Source organism: Oncorhynchus gorbuscha, unplaced genomic scaffold, assembly GCF_021184085.1.
Source record: "Oncorhynchus gorbuscha isolate QuinsamMale2020 ecotype Even-year unplaced genomic scaffold, OgorEven_v1.0 Un_scaffold_15139, whole genome shotgun sequence".
Classification (NCBI taxonomy): Eukaryota; Metazoa; Chordata; class Actinopteri; order Salmoniformes; family Salmonidae; genus Oncorhynchus; species Oncorhynchus gorbuscha.
Window position 1 is genome coordinate 1 of NW_025756986.1, and position 5,996 is coordinate 5,996.

General features: G+C 39.8%; 1 long non-coding RNA gene across 1 annotated transcript; it reads right to left on the reverse strand.

Annotated features, from left to right (window-relative positions):
• Positions 1–2,294: 2,294 nt before the first annotated feature.
• On the reverse strand, positions 2,295–5,908 carry LOC124030760. The gene is made up of 2 exons (XR_006838026.1): positions 5,836–5,908; positions 2,295–2,573 (listed from the first exon to the last, which is right to left on the reverse strand). It is a non-coding gene; the product is annotated as an uncharacterized LOC124030760 (long non-coding RNA).
• Between the last annotated feature and the right edge of the window lie 88 nt (positions 5,909–5,996).

Below are 5,996 nucleotides of genomic sequence, written 5' to 3' on the forward strand. Positions count from 1 at the left end.
TGATCCTGTCAACTGCCATCTGTCTCACCTGACTGTAACCAGTTCCTGTGACAGTGGTATATGGTCTGATATACACATGGCTGTTTTAGCCAGGTGATCCTGTCAACTGCCATCTGTCTCACCTGACTGTAACCAGTTCCTGTGACAGTGGTATATGGTCTGATATACACATGGCTGTTTTAGCCAGGTGATCCTGTCAACTGCCATCTGTCTCATCTGACTGTAACCAGTTCCTGTGACAGTGGTATATGGTCTGATATACACATGGCTGTTTTAGCCAGGTGATCCTGTCAACTGCCATCTGTCTCACCTGACTGTAACCAGTTCCTGTGACAGTGGTATATGGTCTGATATACACATGGCTGTTTTAGCCAGGTGATCCTGTCAACTGCCATCTGTCTCATCTGACTGTAACCAGTTCCTGTGACAGTGGTATATGGTCTGATATACACATGGCTGTTTTAGCCAGGTGATCCTGTCAACTGCCATCTGTCTCACCTGACTGTAACCAGTTCCTGTGACAGTGGTATATGGTCTGATATACACATGGCTGTTTTAGCCAGGATCCAATCTACCCGTTTTATAAAACCTGTGTTGTGTCTCTCCAGGCTCTGCTATGGGACTTCCCTGACTGTGAGGATGAGGGCAAACTGGGTCAGTTCAGGAGGAACCTCCGGGCCAGTGGGGGGCAGCGGTGGGACCAGAACTGGGACCAGAACGTCCTGCCTCTCCTCACTGCACCCTGACTCCCCCTGTTAGACAGAGCTCTTTACAGCAGCTGACTCATCCCCTCTACATCTTCGCTCCATCTCAAACCCACTTCTTGAGCCTCCAATCGTGAATATTTTAACAGACGCTCTTGTCCAGAATGACTTACAGCAGCAATTAGGGTTAAGTGCCTTGTTCAAGGGCACATCCACAGATGTTTCACCAAGTCTGCTCGGGGACTCAAACCAACGACTTTTCGGTTACTGGCCCAACGCGCTTAACCGCTAGTCTCCCTGCTCTGAACCGCTAGTCTCCCTGCTCTGAACCGCTAGGCTACCTGCTCTGAACCGCTAGGCTACCTGCTCTGAACCGCTAGGCTACCTGCTCTGAACCGCTAGGCTACCTGCTCTGAACCGCTCAGGCTACCTGCTCTGAACCGCTAGGCTACCTGCTCTGAACCGCTAGGCTACCTGCTCTGAACCGCCAGGCTACCTGCTCTTAACCGCCAGGCTACCTGCTCTGAACCGCTAGGCTACCTGCTCTGAACCGCCAGGCTACCTGCTCTGAACCGCTAGGCTACCTGCTCTGAACCGCTAGGCTACCTGCTACCAACTGCCACATGGTCCACTTTGAGGACCTGTCGGAAAGCGAGATCGTTACATCAGGCTCGTCTTTCCTCTGCTCTCTCTCCCCATTTCTCTCTCTCTCTCTCCCCATTTCTCTCTCTCTCTCCCCATTTCTCTCTCTCTCTCTCTCCCCATTTCTCTCTCTCTCCCCATTTCTCTCTGTCTCTCTCTCTCCCCATTTCTCTCTCTCTCTCTCCCCATTTCTCTCTCTCTCTCCCCATTTCTCTCTCCCTCTCTCCCCGTTTCTCTCTCTCTCTCTCCCCATTTCTCTCCCCATTTCTCTCTCTCTCCCCATTTCTCTCCCCATTTCTCTCTCTCTCCCCATTTCTCTCTCTCTCTCCCCATTTCTCTCTCTCTCTCCCCATTTCTCTCTCTCTCTCTCCCCATTTCTCTCTCTCTCCCCATTTCTCTCTCTCTCCCCATTTCTCTCTCTCTCTCCCCATTTCTCTCTCTCTCTCTCTCTCTCCCCATTTCTCTCTCTCTCTCTCTCTCTCCCCATTTCTCTCTCTCTCTCTCCCCATTTCTCTCTCTCTCCCCATTTCTCTCTCTCTCTCCCCATTTTCTCCCCATTTCTCTTCCCCATTTCTCTCTCTCTCCCATTTCTCTCTCTCTCCCCATTTCTCTCTCTCTCTCCCCATTTCTCTCTTTCCCCATTTCTCTCTCTCTCTCTCTCCCCATTTCTCTCTCTCTCTCTCCCCATTTCTCTCTCTCTCTCTCCCCATTTCTCTCTCCCCATTTCTCTCTCTCTCCCCATTTCTCTCTCTCTCTCTCTCTCTCTCCCCATTTCTCTCTCTCTCTCTCTCTCTCCCCATTTCTCTCTCTCTCTCTCTCTCTCTCTCACTCTCCCCATTTCTCTCTCTCTCTCTCTCCTTCTGTGGATCTCTTCATTCCAGGCCATTTAGATTCTCCTCTTAAACAACACTTGAATGTATAAATGGGATATTTTCCACACAATGTAAATATCTTGATGTAAATAAAGACTTTATTACACAGTAATACACATCTGGTTCTGGCTTGGTCTCATATTGAGTGCATCCCAAATGGCACCCTATTCCCTATCTAGTGCACTACTATTGACCACAGCCTTATGGACCCTGGTCAAAAGTAGTGCACTTACAATGGGAATAGGATGCCATTATTATATGTAGAGTTTGATCATCTCTATGGTGGCTTGTCTGTTGTAAAAGAACACATGGGTCACTGGTCCTGTCATGACCTCATGTTGGATTCCAGAACTTTCTGTGGGAGAGAAAAACAAAGGAGAAATTATAGATCCATCAGTTTCAGATGTTTATAATTATAGATCCATCCGTTTCAGATGTTTATAATTATAGATCCATCCGTTTCAGATGTTTATAATTATAGATCCATCCGTTTCAGATGTTTATAATTATAGATCCATCCGTTTCAGATGTTTATAATTATAGATCCATCCGTTTGAGATGTTTATAATTATAGATCCATCCGTTTGAGATGTTTATAATTATAGATCCATCCGTTTGAGATGTTTATAATTATAGATCCATCAGTTTCAGATGTTTATAATTATAGATCCATCAGTTTCAGATGTTTATAATTATAGATCCATCCGTTTCAGATGTGTATAATTATAGATCCATCCGTTTCAGATGTTTATAATTATAGATCCATCTGTTTCAGATGTTTATAATTATAGATCCATCCGTTTCAGATGTGTATAATTATAGATCCATCAGTTTCAGATGTTTATAATTATAGATCCATCCGTTTCAGATGTTTATAATTATAGATCCATCCGTTTCAGATGTTTATAATTATAGATCCATCCGTTTCAGATGTGTAGAATTATAGATGCATCAGTTTCAGATGTTTATAATTAGATACATCAGTTTCAGATGTGTATAATTATAGACCCATCAGTTTCAGATGTTTATAATTATAGATACATCAGTTTCAGATGTTTATAATTATAGATACATCAGTTTCAGATGTGTATAATTATAGACCCATCAGTTTCAGATGTGTAGAATTATAGATCCATCCGTTTCAGATGTGTAGAATTATAGACCCATCAGTTTCAGATGTGTAGAATTATAGATCCATCCGTTTCAGATGTGTATACTTATAGATACATCCGTTTCAGATGTGTAGAATTATAGATCCATCAGTTTCAGATGTTTATAATTATAGACCCATCCGTTTCAGATGTGTAGAATTATAGATCCATCCGTTTCAGATGTGTATAATTATAGATACATCCGTTTCAGATGTGTAGAATTATAGATCCATCAGTTTCAGATGTTTATAATTATAGACACATCCGTTTCAGATGTGTAGAATTATAGACCCATCCGTTTCAGATGTGTATAATTATAGATCCATCCGTTTCAGATGTGTAGAGTTATAGATCCATCCGTTTCAGATGTGTAGAATTATAGACCCATCCGTTTCAGATGTGTATAATTATAGATCCATCAGTTTCAGATGTGTAGAGTTATAGATCCATCCGTTTCAGATGTTTATAATTATAGATCCATCCGTTTCAGATGTGTATAATTATAGACCCATCAGTTTCAGATGTTTATAATTATAGATCCATCCGTTTCAGATGTGTATAATTATAGACCCATCAGTTTCAGATGTTTATAATTATAGACCCATCAGTTTCAGATGTGTATAATTATAGATGCATCAGTTTCAGATGTGTATAATTATAGACCCATCAGTTTCAGATGTGTATAATTATAGACCCATCAGTTTCAGATGTTTATAATTATAGACCCATCAGTTTCAGATGTGTATAATTATAGATGCATCAGTTTCAGATGTGTATAATTATAGACCCATCAGTTTCAGATGTGTAGAATTATAGATCCATCCGTTTCAGATGTGTAGAATTATAGACCCATCAGTTTCAGATGTGTAGAATTATAGATCCATCCGTTTCAGATGTGTATAATTATAGATACATCTGTTTCAGATGTGTATAATTATAGATCCATCAGTTTCAGATGTTTATAATTATAGACCCATCCGTTTCAGATGTGTATAATTATAGATCCATCCGTTTCAGATGTGTATAATTATAGATACATCCGTTTCAGATGTGTAGAATTATAGATCCATCAGTTTCAGATGTTTATAATTATAGACCCATCCGTTTCAGATGTGTAGAATTAGACCCATCCGTTTCAGATGTGTATAATTATAGATCCATCCGTTTCAGATGTGTAGAGTTATAGATCCATCCGTTTCAGATGTGTAGAATTATAGACCACCCGTTTCAGATGTGTATAATTATAGATCCATCAGTTTCAGATGTGTAGAGTTATAGATCCATCCGTTTCCAGATGTTTATAATTATAGATCCATCCGTTTCAGATGTGTATAATTATAGACCCATCAGTTTCAGATGTTTATAATTATAGATCCCATCCGTTTCGGATGTGTATAATTATAGACCCATCAGTTTCTAGATGTTTATAATTATAGACCCATCAGTTCAGATGTGTATAATTATAGATGCATCAGTTTCAGATGTGTATAATTATAGACCCATCAGTTTCAGATGTGTATAATTATAGATCCATCAGTTTCAGATGTTTATAATTATAGACCCATCAGTTTCAGATGTGTATAATTATAGAATTCATCGGATTTAAAGATGTTTATAATTATAGATCCATCAGTTTCAGATGTGTATAATTATAGACCCATCAGTTTCAGATGTTTATAATTATAGACCCATCAGTTTCAGATGTGTATAATTATAGACCCATCAGTTTCAGATGTTTATAATTATAGATCCATCAGTTTCAGATGTGTATAATTATAGATCCATCCGTTTCAGATGTGTAGAATTATAGACCCATCAGTTTCAGATGTGTATAATTATAGATCCATCAGTTTCAGATGTGTATAATTATAGATCCATCAGTTTCAGATGTTTATAATTATAGATCCATCAGTTTCAGATGTTTATAATTATAGACCCATCAGTTTCAGATGTTTATAATTATAGACCCATCAGTTTCAGATGTGTAGAATTATAGATCCATCCGTTTCAGATGTGTAGAATTATAGATCCATCCGTTTCAGATGTGTAGAATTATAGATCCATCCGTTTCAGATGTGTAGAATTATAGACCCATCAGTTTCAGATGTGTATAATTATAGACCCATCAGTTTCAGATGTGTATAATTATAGATGCATCCGTTTCAGATGTGTATAATTATAGATGCACCAGGAAAGGAATTCATCCAAGGCAATAGGACTAGATCAATCACATGTATTTATAAAGCCCTTTTTACATCAGTTGTCACCTAGAACTTCACTGTAACCCGGCATACAAGGTGACGAGTCCACTTGAAGACTATTGAGATTCATCCTCTACAGTATCTATGGGTTGGAGAGTCTCCTCACTCAGCTGCTCTTTGAACCAGTTGGTTTACTACTAACGATACATTAAACTTGTAAAGCTATTTTCATTAGTTCTCTCAAAGCTCTAGGTTTAGTACTGACCTAGCTGGTGTTTAAAACTGTTATATGTGTCGGGGTTTCTGATGGTGGAGGAGATGTGAGACATCAGGAGGGCTGCCATTGGTCGAACACCTCAGGATCTTAGAGAGAAGCTGCACCAGACAGCCAATGATATCTGGATCAGTAAACTACATCTATAACAT